Source organism: Pleurodeles waltl, chromosome 1_1 (genome assembly GCF_031143425.1).
Source record: "Pleurodeles waltl isolate 20211129_DDA chromosome 1_1, aPleWal1.hap1.20221129, whole genome shotgun sequence".
Lineage (NCBI taxonomy): Eukaryota > Metazoa > Chordata > Amphibia > Caudata > Salamandridae > Pleurodeles > Pleurodeles waltl.
This window is the reverse complement of record NC_090436.1, coordinates 224209140-224225547: the sequence shown is the minus strand read 5'-3', so window position 1 is coordinate 224225547 and position 16408 is coordinate 224209140.

Genomic DNA, 16408 nt, shown 5'->3' with positions numbered 1-16408 from the left:
GGAAGGACAAGGGGCCTGGTACAGGGACTCAGTCAGAGCCCCCACCACCAACCATGGTTGTGCAGCCATCCGAGGCTGCAGGTGATGGGCAGGAGCATCCCCCCACAACCGCCACCAGCAGCAGCACCACTACCACCACTGAGCAGCCGTCACTGCCGGTGGACGATCTGTAGACCTGCCTCCATGGGCTGTTGTGCGGCCTGCCCCCTGCAAATCCTGCTGGTATGACACCCACCTGAGAGACTGTGACCTTGCAATCCCCAGGATCTGAAGCACAGGGCATGGTGCCCCCTCCAGAGCCAGTGGGCAAGTCACCCACTTGAGAGACTGTGGCCTTGCACTCCCCAAGACCAAGCACAGGGCATGTTGCCCCTTCCAGAGCAGGTGGGCAAGTGACCCACTTGAGAGACTGTGGCATTGCACTCCCCAAGACCAAGCACAGGGCATGTTGCCCCCTCCAGAACCAGTTTCATCTGCACGCTCAGGTACCCCCCGTTCCCGGTACCCCTGTGGTGCCTGACTATTTTCCAACTGATGCCCCTGCAGTGTTCTCTCTGTGTTGGTGCAGGAGACAGGTGGGGCCTTGGACTTTGTCATGTGGCCCTGTGGCCCACGCACATTGAGGACTGGGCAGTGTCCCCTTAACTGTACATATGTATATACTTTTAGACTGAATGTTTGTATTTTTACTGTATTTATTATATTACACTCACTTTCATCTATTCGTATTGTCCTTGCATTATTCCTGAGGGGTGGGGGTAAATATGTTTTCTTACTACATCTGATTGTGTGTATGGTGTTTGGGGTAGGGGTGGGGGGGTTGTGTTGTGCATGCGTGTGTCACTCTCTGTTTCCTCCCTCCCTCCCATGTGTGCTAGGTGGCTGTAATCACCGTGGTCATCTTCGCCGTCGTTGGTGTTCTTGGTGGAGCAGGACGTAAAATATCATGGGAAAGATTTGCAGCTCGGGCTCCATGGCATTGTGGTTGTTCCCTGTGTCTCCAAAGGTGAATCCTTTCCCTTCTGTGCAGTGTTTCCGCCAGGCTTTTGCTGTCGTTGGTACCACCCCGGAAAAAGGTGGCGGTTTTCAGGGGTCATAATATGGTGGGCAGAACACTGACTTCCGCCTGGCTATAGGCGGCTACCTCTGTGGTGGCTGTTGTGTCCGCCCTGGCGGTCGGTGTGGTAAAGTGGCTGTCTATCTGAGATCTTTCCGGCATGGTCATAATTTGGCGGTAGTTACCGCCAGCCTGTTGGCGGTATTACCGCCACTTTATCACTGACAGCCAGGGTTGTGATTTGGGCCTTAATGTCTTCCTGAATAGCTGGATTGCTGGTGAGTAATGACAAATGTTTATTAAGTGTTTTGCTAAAGTGTTGGCGACTATTACTGTATGTTGTGATGAAGCAAATGTCTGCTTTGTTCTTGGTATGTTTGGTGTCTTGGAGGAGTTGATCACAGTTCACTGATGCAATTTCATGCTGTGTTTTTTCAAGGTCTGTAAGTTTGTTTTCTCTTTGACTGGGTTGTTGTGTGATTTCTATTAATTTCAGTTGGTCATCCTCATGTTTGGTGCAGTTTCTTCTTGCCCATCTATATTCACCTTTAGGAATATTGTCAATGGTGTTATAGGAGTGGCAGCTTGTGGTGTAGAGAATTGAGTTGGCCAGTGTTGGTTCTCTGTGCACTTTTGTTTGTAGGTTGTTTTATTTCAATACATAGGGGGTCATTCTGCCCCTTCCGGTCTTCCGCCAGAAGACCGTACCGCGGTCAAAAGACCGCGGCGGTCATTCTGACTTTCCCGCTGGGCTGGCGGGAAACCGCCAAAAGGCCGCCCGCCCGCCCAGCGGGAAAGCAGCAGCAACGAGGATGCCGGCTCCGAATGGAGCCGGCGGAGTTGCTGGTGTGCGACGGGTGCAGTTGCACCCGTCGCGATTTTCTGTGTCTGCCAAGCAGACACTGAAAATCTCAATGGGGCCCTGTTAGGGGGCCCCTGCAGTGCCTGCAGTGGCATGGGCACTGCAGGGGCCCCCAGGGGCCCCACAACACCCGTTCCCGCCATCCTGTTTCTGGCGGTGAAAACCGCCAGAAACAGGATGGCGGGAAGGGGGTCGGAATCCCCATGGCGGCGCTGCTTGCAGCGCCGCCATGGAGGATTCCCTGGGGCAGCGGGAAGCCGGCGGGAAACCGCCGGCTTCCCTTTTCTGACCGCGGCTTTACCGCCGCGGTCAGAATGCCCCCGGAAGCACCGCCAGCCTGTTGGCGGTGCTTCCACGGTCGTTGGCCCTGGCGGTCCATGACCGCCAGGGTCAGAATGACCCCCATAATGTCAGGTATAGGAATTTTCTTTCTTTCTTGCAAATCTATTGCTTACAATGATTCCCCATGTGTTTTGGAGACAAACTATTGATAAGTTGTTTCAAAAGAGTTGGTGAACCTTGCCAGATGAGCAGGATATTGTCTTTGTATCCGCCCCAAAATACAATATTACTGATGAGGTCCTCCTATGGTTCATTCCATAACCAATGCTTTTCAATTTCTCCCATGAGGAGGCAAGTTTATGGTGGGGCGAATCAGGCCCCATCACGGTCCTCTGTTGCTGCAAGTAAATATCACCGTTGAAAATGACGTTTTTTTTCTGGAAAAGCTGGAGCAATTCCATGATTATCATGGTCTTTTCCAGGAAGTAGACTGATCTTGTGGCTAGGGATTTTCTAACTGCCTCTAGGCCATCATGGCACTTTATTGATTTATATAAGCTGACTATATCTATTGCCAATCAGTGTTCTCCAATTTTTTGAGGATGTCTTTTGTGTCTCTGGTATAGGTGGGTAGGTCCTTTATGAAAGGTTGTAGTTCTCTCAGATTGCAGCAGATGGAGTCTACCCCAGCGATGATTGGTCTGCCTTTGGGTGGGGTGCGAGCATATAGCCTATAATTATTTTAATAATGTATTGTGATTTGCAAACTGGAGGTTAGTCTGCTCCAGAATGTTACGTGAGATGCGGTTTCTCTCATTGCGCTACACATGCTGCTTTGCAATGCCTTTATTACTGCACAGCTATTACCCGAAAGACATCACCCTAACATTAGAATATTTCCAATCATAATCTTATCCATATCTCATCAGTGACCCATGCATAGAAGATTGTTAGATGAACATGCTGATTTTCTCCCTCACACCATATGCTCCGCCTATCAATGCAATGCAATATTCTTTGTGTCCCACTGGTTCCCTAATCCTTCTCTGTGCCACATGCGCTGCCAGTAATCATACATTTTATGCTATTCTAAATATCAGTGCTGCTCTTGATGTCTTTGAGCCACCACGCTGCTCTACGTATTGCTCTGTTTTAAACACTAGCAGAAGGCAACTCAATATTAATGTATTAATACCATATATAGTTTAGCATGACCTTAAATGAACTCTGGAATGCTGAATTTAAAGTGTGTACTAGTAGCAATGAGAACCAAACTACTGATGCATTCATTTAGGTAAGCTGAATGTTCTTAATTTATTCTAACACCTATACACTGTACAAACTTATAGTCTGTGTAAATAATGTGTTATAATGACTTACACCAAGTGCACCTCTTGCTATTATGTAAATAAGGCCGTCACGATGGCAAACTTACTGACTCTAGACATAGGATATATTATTATACCTGTGACATTGCTGTGTGTAATATGATTAGAGAATTGTCTCCATACAGAGAATTTTCTCAGGATTGTAAGGACCTGTATGACTTCCACTATCTGAATTCTAAAGAACAAGTATTTGCAGGAACTGAAATTTATTTGATGAGGTAATGCTGGCTGTAAGCCACACATATATTTTTTGGGCAAAGAAAACCACTCTTAGGGCCCACACCAATCTCTACTTTAAAGACTTCTCTTTAATAACCTGATATGCACAATATCCCACATGAAGTCTCCTCATGAACATACACTACTTACTCCTTTGAGAGCTACCTCACTAACTGAATCCCCCCAAAACTTAATTATCATTATGTTTCACTTACCAATATTGACAACCCCACCATACGGTTCATAAAAGGGTTGCATGCTAGTACTTACAAGAAAAGAATTATAAAACAAACTCGCACCCTCTAATATAACCACTAGCATTTCAGGTGATCACAATTTTATGCACCACTACCATATGAACAGACCACTACACAAACATGCTTGGACACATGCATGTGGATAATGCAAACTACTCATTAATGGTGGTGGCCCTCACATATGCCTACGAAACAGGCATAATAAGATTTTTAATCACTTCGCACATGGTGTTGGACACACCTGCTTGAAATAAAAATAACCAAATTCACTTTTTTTTCAATCTTGCAGCCTTGCAAAAGTCCAAGGAAACTCAGCCACACATGGGGTGAAAGGTGTTGACTGTCTACAATATGCCAATAGCGTAAAACACATATCATAATGGAATCTTTTCTGTAAAGCTATATGATGGAAACGTATATAATAGTGTTGCCTACCACTAAGGAAACAAAATCCCCCAAAAAACAAAACAACTACAACTCTGTGTCTCGCTGTAACTCAACGGGTAGATGCACTCAATCTCTTTCTCTCTGGGCTGGTGGGACAGGCAGTGCAGCAGCATTGGCTTCTGCTCTAAAAGAGAGCCGAGGCCAATGCCAGCTGCACTGACTGTGCTGCCAGCACAGTCGAAATGTTCACGGTCTGTCTTGGCAGACAGTGCACATTCCCACTGTGCTGACAGGGGGGCCTCTGCACTTCCCATCACATGGGCATGGCTAGGGACCTGACTGGTGACCTTGTCTCTGCCTTTCCACTGGTCTTTTTATGGCGGCTTCGACGCATGAAAAGGCCAGCGGAAAGGCTAGTCGTGATCAGCACGGCGGTGCCAACATCGGCACCACCGTGCTTGACCACGGCTTTCACTGCCGGCAACACGTCGGGATCCACGATCCAGGTAGTGGCAGCGGTCATGTGGCGGTCCAACTGCCAGCATCGTAATCTGGAGGTCGGACCACCATGGATGCAGCGGTCAGACCGCCACCGTGGGTACTGCGGTCTTAGGACCATCGTCCTCCTACTAAGATCCTTTGTCTGTTCTGTGCTAATAATTTTAAGACTGTTCAAATATTGCACAGGTTTATTATATATAGGGTACAAGGCCAAGGTTCATTCACTATGACAATAAAAGCAGCATTGGCTTCTGCTCTAAAAGAGAGCCGAGGCCAATGCCAGCTGCACGTGGTGGCGTCCACGCATGAAAAGGACAGCGGAAAGGCTAGTCGTGATCAGCACGGCGGTGCCAACATCGGCACCACCTGGCTTGACCACGGCTTTCACTGCTGCTTCATGGGTTCATAGAGGTTCAGTAGGACCAAACCTCAAACAGTGAACTACCCCCAACAAATGGGTATTGATTAACAGGGAAGGAGTGCTGCACCTTTACACCTTGAAAATATTGTGAGGGAAATTCAGGTCCATCATCTCCATTGTCATCAAAGGCTGATCTGAAAACTTGTTGGAAATCTAGAAGGGGGCTGCTAGGTAAAGGTGCCATGCAAAGGTGCCATTTTCTTGAGGGGCCAATTCATAGTTTGCAAGAGAGGGTACTCTGTTGCAGTGGTCATGGAGTATCCTCTCCCCCAAACTGAAGGTCTACCCAAATTATTTAGAGGCAGGAGGACCTTCATTATGTTTACATTGAATACTACTCTGTCTCGTTTGGCGGCATAAACCTCCGACAGCCTGAACGAGTAAGGGCCATCAAGGGTTCAGCCATGTGTCTGCCCACCCAATTTAGAGTGGACAAACACATGGCCAGTTTTCACTATCTATAACAGGTAGTGAAAACTGCAAAATGCCCTCCTTGTACCGGGAAAAAACTCCCATGGCGAGAGGGGAAAAGACAGCCAGAGGACATCTCAGAATTTGGCAGACGGGGATTCCGTCAGGGCGACGGAATACTTTAGACTATCACCCTAAAAAAGTACACACTCGTCCGACAACATCTAAATCATGATCTAAGTCATAATGAACACAGACTGGTCATCTTGACACTGTTCGAGGACATGACCTAGGTCAAGTTTGAGACGGATTTGGTTCAGAGTCGGACAGGACAATAGGCGTGACATCCTCCACTGCCAGCTGCAACATTGGTATTAGCATCAATGTATAGGAACCGGCATGGTCCAAGGCACCTTACATGGATTCAGCTCTGCAGTCAAAGCTGAACTGGGGGCTGTAGCCAGCATACTCCCTAGAATGCCTCTGCAAATCCTTGGGTTCCAAAAGAATGTCAGAAGGAGCCCATAGGGTGCCAAAGATTCGTAACATGGCTTCCTCGCACACCTCAACCTTTTGCAGCATTACCAACAGCCCTGATATTTTGGGGTGCATTGAGATCAGCTGCAGAATCATTCCTTGGCAAGGTATGAGGAACGAGTTGAGGGGGCACTTTGACATCCATGCAACTTCTGAGAAGGAGAATGGCTAGGCTGGGACGAGGCCTGTTTAGAATAGGGGGTCTGCACAGGCTCGCAGTCTGCCTGGGAGCACCCTGGCTGGGCGCTCCCAGCCAATCCTGATGCTGCTCTGCTACACTGCGCAAGGCAGGCTGGGAGCCTGTGTCTGCAGGCAGAGAAGAGGAGAGGAGCAGTGCGGTCGTGAAGACGGCGGCACAGGTAAGTGTTTTTTTTTTTTATTTAATCCCCTTTCCCTCCCCCTGTCAATCCCTCCTCCACCGTACCCCCCCCCCCCCGTACGCCCCTTCAGCATCGCACAAGCCGTGACTGCAAAGGAATGTGGTGAATTCATGTTTCTATGCCTCTCCTCATTGATTAAGTGCCTAATTTTGAGTTTCACGGACAGGGTACTCTGACACAAACCTAGTGGATGCCCCATCAGCCATATTACATTCAGTTTAGCCCACGACACATGTAATATTGGGGATGGACCCTCTGTCACGTTTTGATAGTATATCCTGCTCGCCAAACTGTAAATAAGGCCCTAAGTATTCAACCAACGCCATCGGGCCCAAAGAGTGAACAAACCACAAACTCGCTGTTAAGGGGTAAAAGGCCGCTTTAATAGAACAGGTCTGGCAATATAAACACCTTGGCATAAAGCCTTACAAAACTACATAACCTCACTAATACATAACTTTCCTCCTATCCCCTCCCCCTCCCTCTAAAGAACCCATTCAACCTACCCCTTATGCCTACCACCTTGACCTGACCTACCCCTTACCCATCCCTTCTAAAATTCCCCTTGCCTTGTGTAAATTCCCTGTCCACTGATTTTTATATCGATCCCTTTCCCCACCCGAAATGCTTCTTGCCCAGAAACCCCCCGCAGCCAGACCTGACTACCAGCGGCAAAAATAATAAAAACGACCCAAAACCCCCCATCCCTACCTACACATCTAATGCTTCATTAACCAAACAAACCCAGACCTGTCCTGTCAAAGCTGAAAAATTAATAAATGCTCAACCTACAACCTCACTAATTACAAAATCACCTTAAAACAAAAACTTCAAACAAAAAAGGAGGGTTTGAAAACAAAAAAATCCCACCAAGAACAAAATTGTATGCCAGGGAGGGCGGGCGGGCACGAAGACAAACACGCCTACTGGGTGTGACGACGGCCAAAGAGGCCGCCCACACTCTGCCCCTGTCCTTTATCCTCCCACCAACAACCCGCCCCTTCCTGCACCAACCACCAATCCCCCAACTTGTCAGTGGCCTGTACCACTCAGGCCCGAAAAGCCCGGGGGGAGACCGGGCGAGCCCTCTGCTCCCCCCGAGCCCCCATCGGGCCCAAAGAGTGAACAAACCACAAACTCGCTGTTAAGGGGTAAAAGGCCGCTTTAATAGAACAGGTCTGGCAATATAAACACCTTGGCATAAAGCCTTACAAAACTACATAACCTCACTAATACATAACTTTCCTCCTATCCCCTCCCCCTCCCTCTAAAGAACCCATTCAACCTACCCCTTATGCCTACCACCTTGACCTGACCTACCCCTTACCCATCCCTTCTAAAATTCCCCTTGCCTTGTGTAAATTCCCTGTCCACTGATTTTTATATCGATCCCTTTCCCCACCCGAAATGCTTCTTGCCCAGAAACCCCCCGCCACACAGGAAAACCCGGTAGGCGTTTTCCTGCCCCACCCAACCCCCTCTATCTATCCCATAGTTTAACCCCCAAAAGGTCCGCAATCATCATTCGCAACTCAAACAAATAAATCTCATTACCCATAAAGGATAAATGAACCCCATCCTGACGGAAAAAACCCACATCCGAAAAGGTAATATTTTCATGACTCAGCACAGAAAAACCTTGAACTCTACAAAAAGACCTCATTTCCCTATTCACCTTCTTTCTTTGCTTCTCTATGCCTTGAAAGGAATGAGCCCCCCTCCAGACCCTCCGAGGTACCAGCCCCGTCCAGACAATGTGTGTCCCTGACCACTTCTCCTTAATGTGTAGTAAATCTAACGTCATGGCCTTCAGTAAACCTATACCCGAAAGGGGAACCAAATCATTTTCGCCAAGATGAATGACCAATAAATCCGGGCAAACACCTTGCCGAAACCTTTGTGAAAGAACATATAAAAGCTCTCCCCACCTCATCCCACTCCTACCCACCCAACTAACTTTAACCCTCACACCATCCAAACCCAATTGTCGACCAAAATGCCTCGTCGCAGCCTGCTTCTCCGCCCAGCGAATGAATGAGTGCCCGACGATCCACACCGTACATGCTCCATCTGGACCCCCAACACAACCTATGAAGCAAAAAAAGATGTTAAAGTATGTCACACCCCCCGCTATAACCCACCCCAAAGAAAAGCACCCGAAACTGACATCTAGAACAGGAGGAAAAGAGCAGATAGTTAAAAGAAGCAAAAGAACAATTTTGAAAAGAAACCCTTTACCAATGAAAGATCACCTTATGATCATTTATCTGCCCTAATATAACGTTTAAAACACTGTGACCTCCACCTACCCAAGTTTTGGATCAATTGATCACTCCTCCCCATTCTCCTGGCTTCTGTTGCCGCGCCGATCCTAAACGAATGAGTCCCGTATAATCCTGGATCCAAACCCAACCGCCTCAAGCACATTTTCAAAACCGCCAAAACCTGAGATGCCGATAATGAAGAACCATCTTGATGTAAAAATACAAACTTTGCAGACTCCGGCAACTTACCTGCAAATAGGAACCACGACCTAACTGGACAATCTTGAGAGCCTGTACGGCGTAAAACAACCTCCTGACCCCTGCCCAACTGATCCCCTTTTGTTTTTCCCAACCACACAACAACCTCTCCTCCACTTACCTGTACATTAGAACGTAATAAACCTTCCCTCCCTTTTAAACCTAACAACTCTGAAATACGAAACGCTCCATGAAAGAGCCAAGCCATGCATAAAGATAACAAACCCACCTCCCATTCTGAAAAGCAGACAACTCCCAGTGCCCGTAAAATGTCCCGCAATAACTGGGACGTGATTGGCCTCCTTCTATCCCACCTTGCACCTCCTGACCTGGCCCAACCCGCTAAGATCCGCCTGCAAATTTCCCCTTCCACTGGATCATAACCCCAAAAATACTTACCGTAAAATGATATTCCCGCCAACTTTCCTGCAATTGTAACAGCAGATAAACCTTTATCAATCAGATGCATAATGAACCGAACCGCCATATCCCGTCTCCTAATGACGACGTCATCCCCCCCAACCAATTCCACAGATCCCACTTCCAAGAATTCCAACCATGCCTGATCATAACTCTTCCTTGTAGACGGGGCTATAGACCGCTGTACCAGCTCCAACATTCTTAATCTCCTAAAGCCCACAACTCCCCCGGAACCAGAGTCTTCTCCATATCCGCTCCCGGTGCTAGACCACGGAACCTCTGCCACTGAAAACGAGATAGGGCATCAGCAATATCATTATTGATTCCAGGGATGTACTTAGCCTTGAACATAACATTGGATTTTAAGCAATGCAACAAGAAAATACGCAGCAATTTCAACACTTTAACATCCTTCACCTTTTGTGAATTCACCAAGGCTACCACAGTCTGATGGTCCACATTAAACACCACATTCCGATTGGCCAAATGAGAACCCCATACTACCAGAGCCACAACTAAAGGAAAAAATTCCAAAAAGGCAATGCTATGCTTTGCTTCTTTCCATCTGTCTGGCCAAGCCTCCGCCATCCAATGACCATCCCAAAACAGCCCAAAACCGTGGGCACCAGATGCATCCGAAAACAACTCAACCTGCCAAAACCAATCCGAATCATCAACCAACATGGAAACTCCATTAAATTCCTGCAAAAAACAAATCCACATTCTCAAATCCTCCCTCACCTGAGCCTTAATCCGAATGTGATGATGCGGTAACGTCGCACCCCTCATTGCAAAACCAAGTCTCCTACAAAAGGCTCTGCCCACTCTGACCACCTTACAGGCGAAATTCAAATGTCCTAATAATTCTTGAGCTCGCCGCAACTCCAGCTTATGTCTTTTCACCGTGTCTTCCAAAAGCAAAATCAACTGCCTCACTTTGTCCTGAGGTAACCTCACCTCCATTCTCAACGAATCCAACTCAATGCCAAGAAAGCTAATACATGTCAGAGGTCCCTCCGTCTTCTCCTTTGCCAGTGGAACCCCAAATTCAGACATCAAATCCTCAAAATCCAACAAAATCCTGCCACATGAACCTGTTCCTGCCGCCCCCACAAAGAAAAAATCATCTAAGTAATGTGTCGCCAACCTGTCCCCTCTCTTGTACTGAAAACACCACTGCAAAAACGTACTGAACATTTCAAACAAGGAACAAGAAACCGAACAACCCATTGGAAGCATGCGATCCACATAAATCGCACCCCCGAACTGAATCCCCAACAAAGAAAAATCCTCCGGGTGAACAGGCAATAACCGAAACGCTGATTTTACGTCCGCTTTTGCCATCTCTGCCCCATGCCCACACTTCCTCACCAAGGCAACAGCTTCATCCACTGATGCATAATGCACAACAGAATCCTCAACAGCGATAAAATCATTGACCGAACACCCCGCTGGCCAGGACAGATGATGTATCAGCCTAAATTCACCTGTCTGTTTCTTTGGAACCACTCCTAGGGGCGAAATAGTCAAGTTGGCCAAAGGCCACTCCAAAAATGGGCCCAAAATCCTTCCCAATTCCAATTCCTTGTCCAATTTTGCCTGAACCACCTCCGGATAAGTCCTCGCCGATTTCAAATTATTGGCCCACCTTCGCACTCTAGGACCTTGATAGCATAAACGGAAACCTTCAACAAAACCACTCCACACAACCTTTGCTTCGTCCCTTCGGGGATACCAACGCAGCCAATCTGAAATAATCTCAAACTTAATAGGCGTAGGGCCCTTTTCCAACAACATGCTGACTTTGGCCTCTGCCCCTGTCACCACCTCTGCTTTGCTGTCCTTGCCATCCCCAGTGCATGCCTCCAAGACACTGAAACGCTGGGTGCCTGCCTCCACAATGGGAGCAGTCATGCCGAAATCTACAGGGCTGCCTATTGCAGAAACTGCTGTTAAACGCCCAGCAAGACCCATTCCCTTGAAACTGCCCTCGCTGCCCAAAACCCACCCCAAATTGGGTGGGACGCCCCTGAAAGGGCTTATATTGCACCGGCAAGCCACTTGCAGTGTGCGTAGTAGGAGCATACCTGGCTGTCCTTAACCACTGCATCCACAACTCATTATCTATTTCCCCCCAAACCTTGGAGGGATCCATCGCCTTTCTTGCACGAAATTCCTCGTCATATCTAAACCACCCAAAACCCCCATAATCCATTTGGGCCCGCCGCACCACATCCATATATTTAAACAAAGCAACACATGAATCCACGTACTTCTCACAATAGACACTTGCATATATCAAAAAAGCTGATGTCCAATTTTCAATATTTGTAGGCACCTTAGGCCTCCGAGCCAACTCCCATTCCTCTTCCTTTGACCCTTCTTTTGCTTGCACCTCTCTATGCAATAGTTTAAACACATCCACAAATTCACCTTTCCAAATTTTATCTTTTAAATTCTGAGTGAGATGCGCCCCCAAAGGCATCGCCACTCCCATGTAAGGCAATTTCTTACCTTTCCCCGAAGAATCCGCACTTATTACACCCTTTTCCTTAACCGCCTCCTGCAAGACTTCTGACTCATCCTCTTTCCGCACCTCCCCCGTGACCTCCGACTTACCTGCCCCATTATCAGTACTGCAATCCACCTGCACAGAAGCGTCAACCCCACCCGAACCACATACTTCCCTCCCATAGCCGCAAACATTTCGACCCAGCCCCAACCCAATCTCACCTCTAGGTAAATTCCCAGCTGTAACCTTGCGACGAGTGCCAGAGCGATCGCCCTGGACCACCTCTGGAACCATTGACTGCAACACCGGTACCGCTACCCTTGCATTTTGTTCTTCCTCGTCCTCTTCATAATCAAGCAGAGTCTCTTCTTGCATGTCGAAACTTGCACCAGCGCCCCAGCTGGTGGAAGGCTGCTCATCTTCCAAAATTGAGCCCGCACTGTGACCCAGCGAACAACGTACACCTGCTTCCCTCGTCGTCGGGTAAACCGCTCCGGAATTTACCCTCCCTTCTTTCCGGTGTATCAAAGGCGCCCAGGCCTTAACCGGGAAACTCTGTCCACCAGCATGCCGCCCAGCATCCTGATGCACTGTCAAATCACCCGGCCTGCCCGAAAACCGAGGAGCGTCACACCCAGCACTAACCTCTTCAAAAACTGGCTTGCGCCTAACCAACAAAACCTCCTCCTTATCCCTATTCGCACACTTCCCTACTTGACGATAAACCAAACCCTTCACCAAAACACCCTCCTGATCCACAAAATCCACCTGCTCACCCTCCTGCGAAACATTCCGTGAACTGACATTTCCCTCAAAGCTCCTTATACTCGAACTCCTTACCAAACTGGACTCCCTGAAACCAACTGCCTCAGCTCCTTTACTCAAAAAATTCACATCCTGTTCATCAATGCAGCTTTCCACCAAACCAAAAATCTCTTGCCCGTCTTGCTCCTCATCAGAGATAACAATGACCTCCTCAAACCATTCCCTGTTCCCCGTCGCCTCCTGTGTTCCTGCCAAAATCCTTTTCTCCGATGCACTTGCGCCCGAAATGCCCTTTTCCGTGGGCGCCGCCATTTTGATTGTGCCCCCTAAGGTTCTTTTATCTAAAATGGCCGCCTCGCGATCAGCCTCATTTTCCGACGGCAATTGGGCTTGTTTCCCAGCCCGCCCACGACGCATTGAGCCTGACCTGCCCGCGCTGCTGAGCCGCGCCCCCTGCCTCTCTCCTCGCAACACCGCACCCACGCGGCGCGCCACCCTCCCTCCCGCCGACACTCTCCTTGCCAGTGAGGCTCCAGAGCGCCTCAGCAGATGGCCCGTTCCTCTCCTACGAGGAACCACCTCCCCCGAGCTTGCCGCCGGCCCTAATGACTCCCGCAGCCCCAAAGGTGAGCGCGTGACTTTCCTTCCCTCCACACTTTGGTTTTACATTTTTTAGCCTTTCCTTGCGGCGAAGAGCAAGCCGCTACCGCAGCACTAACTCCTTGCGCCGACAACCTCCTCGGCCGTTTAAGACCCACCCACGCTTCTTCCAATACTCCCTCTTTAATTAAATCCTCCCTGCCCTCATCCCTCAAAATTTTTAGGGCCTGCACCACCTTACTCAATTCCATTATTTTAGAAAACTAATTAAACAATTCAAACGATCCACCTCAAAAAATCACCTCTATTCTTCCCTAAATCAATATTAATCGAAAACTCCGCCCTAAAACGCCTACAACAAGCAGAAAAAACGCCTACCACAAGCCTAATCTCCTCCACAGCAGGAAGACAAACACGCCTACTGGGTGTGACGACGGCCAAAGAGGCCACCCACACCCTGCCCCTGTCCTTTATCCTCCCACCAACAACCCGCCCCTTCCTGCACCAACCACCAATCCCCCAACTTGTCAGTGGCCTGTACCACTCAGGCCCGAAAAGCCCGGGGGGAGACCGGGCGAGCCCTTTGCTCCCCCCGATCCCCCATTGTCAAAGGACAGGTGTGGAATAGTACACATTTTCCTAAGGCACCATGGTACAACGAGCCTGACGTGGTGGAGTCACACTCCCGTTTTTCATTGACGAGGCATTTTCTGGCTACTTCAGTGCTCTCTTAGACACAGTAGACACACAGAAAACCTAAAAAAAACAAATAGGTTCAGAAACAGAATCACATCAGAGAGTATTTTTTTACAATGAGGGTGTAAGCAGAGCAGTGAACCAAGAGTGTAATTCAAGAGGTACTACAAAGTATTCCCAGCAGACCCATACATTTCTATCAAAGACTTTTGAAACAACAAATATAGGCCAAAAGTGAATATCTTAAAGACATAAAATTCTGATGCAAGAATGCTGAAGGGAACGCTATTGCTTAATAATGCAGGTGTTGCATCACAGCCGCATTCATCTGCTGCGCATTAACAGCGACTAAAGGAAAGCATGCTTTTGAAAGGATCGCGTTTCTTACTCTATTCGCCCTCCGGCTATTGTTATGGAAATATGTGACTATTCTATTTCAGAAGTCGAACGCGTGTTCCCTTTAAATAGTATTTTTTGCATTGGTGAGTGTCAGCCTTTCATGTGGGAAGGCTCACTTGGCAGGTGTAGTGCCCTGTTTGCCTGACCTGGGGATATTGCTTATATTAGTGTAGAGAAACGCTAATATTCGGCATCACAGCAATTTTATCAGCAGGTTTTTTGCAGAATGGGCACGCAGCAGGTTGTTTAAAATCAATTTCTTAAGTTACCGGGTTCCCAACCTTTTGACTTCTGTGTACCCCCACGTTATCATTACTGGAAACTGGGGACCCCCACTTAATCATTATTGGTATATAGGGACCCCTTACTGAGTCATTACTGAAAGCTAGGGGCCTAATATGTTCATATTGTTTAATTTTGTAAGAAGTTGCGCCCCAACCCCCAGGGGGCCTCGTGAACACCCACGGGTCCCTGGACCACAGGTTGTGAACCACTGCTTTATGAGATAAATCAGGCTGTATCATGCCTTAGAGCAACATTATAACATCTCCATGTCAAAGCAATGTCCACCATCATCTTTTCGGAGTCTAAGCAAACAATTTACAAAAGACCATGCCATGAAAAAGGCCGGTGCTCCTCTATAAGATCACTGGGTGAAGCTGAGCTGACTAAATCCCTAGTTAAAGCTGGATTGGACCACCACAACATGGCGTAAATTGGTTTTTCACAAAAGGCACAAGGTGCAATATCAGTAAACCTGGATAGAAATTAAAAACTTTATATAAAATCGAGCTGCACCTCCCTGCAGCATCCCGGACTAGGTTTAAAATCATGATCACCATGTACAGACCTTTCTGGAACAGGGGCTGGGCTACCTGTATAGGTTTAACACTCACTGTGCTCTGACAAGGACTTGTCGATCTGTCATGCACAAATCACTGATTAGCAAACAACATGGGGACCAGGGCGTGGTAATATAAGCTGACAGCAAATGGAGCACGGTGAGCCTAAGCACTGTACATCACCTTCAATTCAGAAAGATGCTGAAACTGAACTTTTTTAAGAAAGCTTTTATTTAAACTATAAATATGTGATATACAGAGTGGGTATAGCACTGTGCAATGTTGGTAAAAAAAAGGAGTCTGGAATCAGAGCAAACACAAAACCCCTAAAAACTGCCTCAGGTAAACATAAGTGGCCAACATATGACCCAGGAGGCCTTTGGTAGAAGCACATCCAAGCCTGGACATTGCAAAGCATAATATTCAGGGCATCTTACCTAGGGTGAAATATAAACAATTAAAGACCAAAAAATCTGTCTTTTGCAACACATTGGTTCAACATTTTTTAAAGGCAATATGATTTCTATCAATATCCATCTTCTATGGGAAGGCAGTGTTCAATTTCACACGCTCTGGCTCTAATGCTCCTACTCATCTGTTTCCAGAAGAACTTGAATTTTGAGATTTGAGATTAATACTGCCTCCTCCACCCCACATACACACAGACAATTATGCCTGGTGAATTTCGGCAGGCCTAACCTGCTGAAAGATACGTGGTAAAAATGCATGATCAATTCTGATATATGTGGAATTTGGTGCGGGTTCTGCATGTAGACACCATTTGCGTGAGGAAACATACACCTTGTAAATAGTGTACTCTACGTTGTGAGTATTTGCCAGGTGTGGTCAATGTTTCACCCTCATCAAGCCCACTTGTAATCATTGCCTGAGATTTGCTTCATGGAACATCACCTACCACAACAAACAACTCGGAAGATCTTCCAGATCAT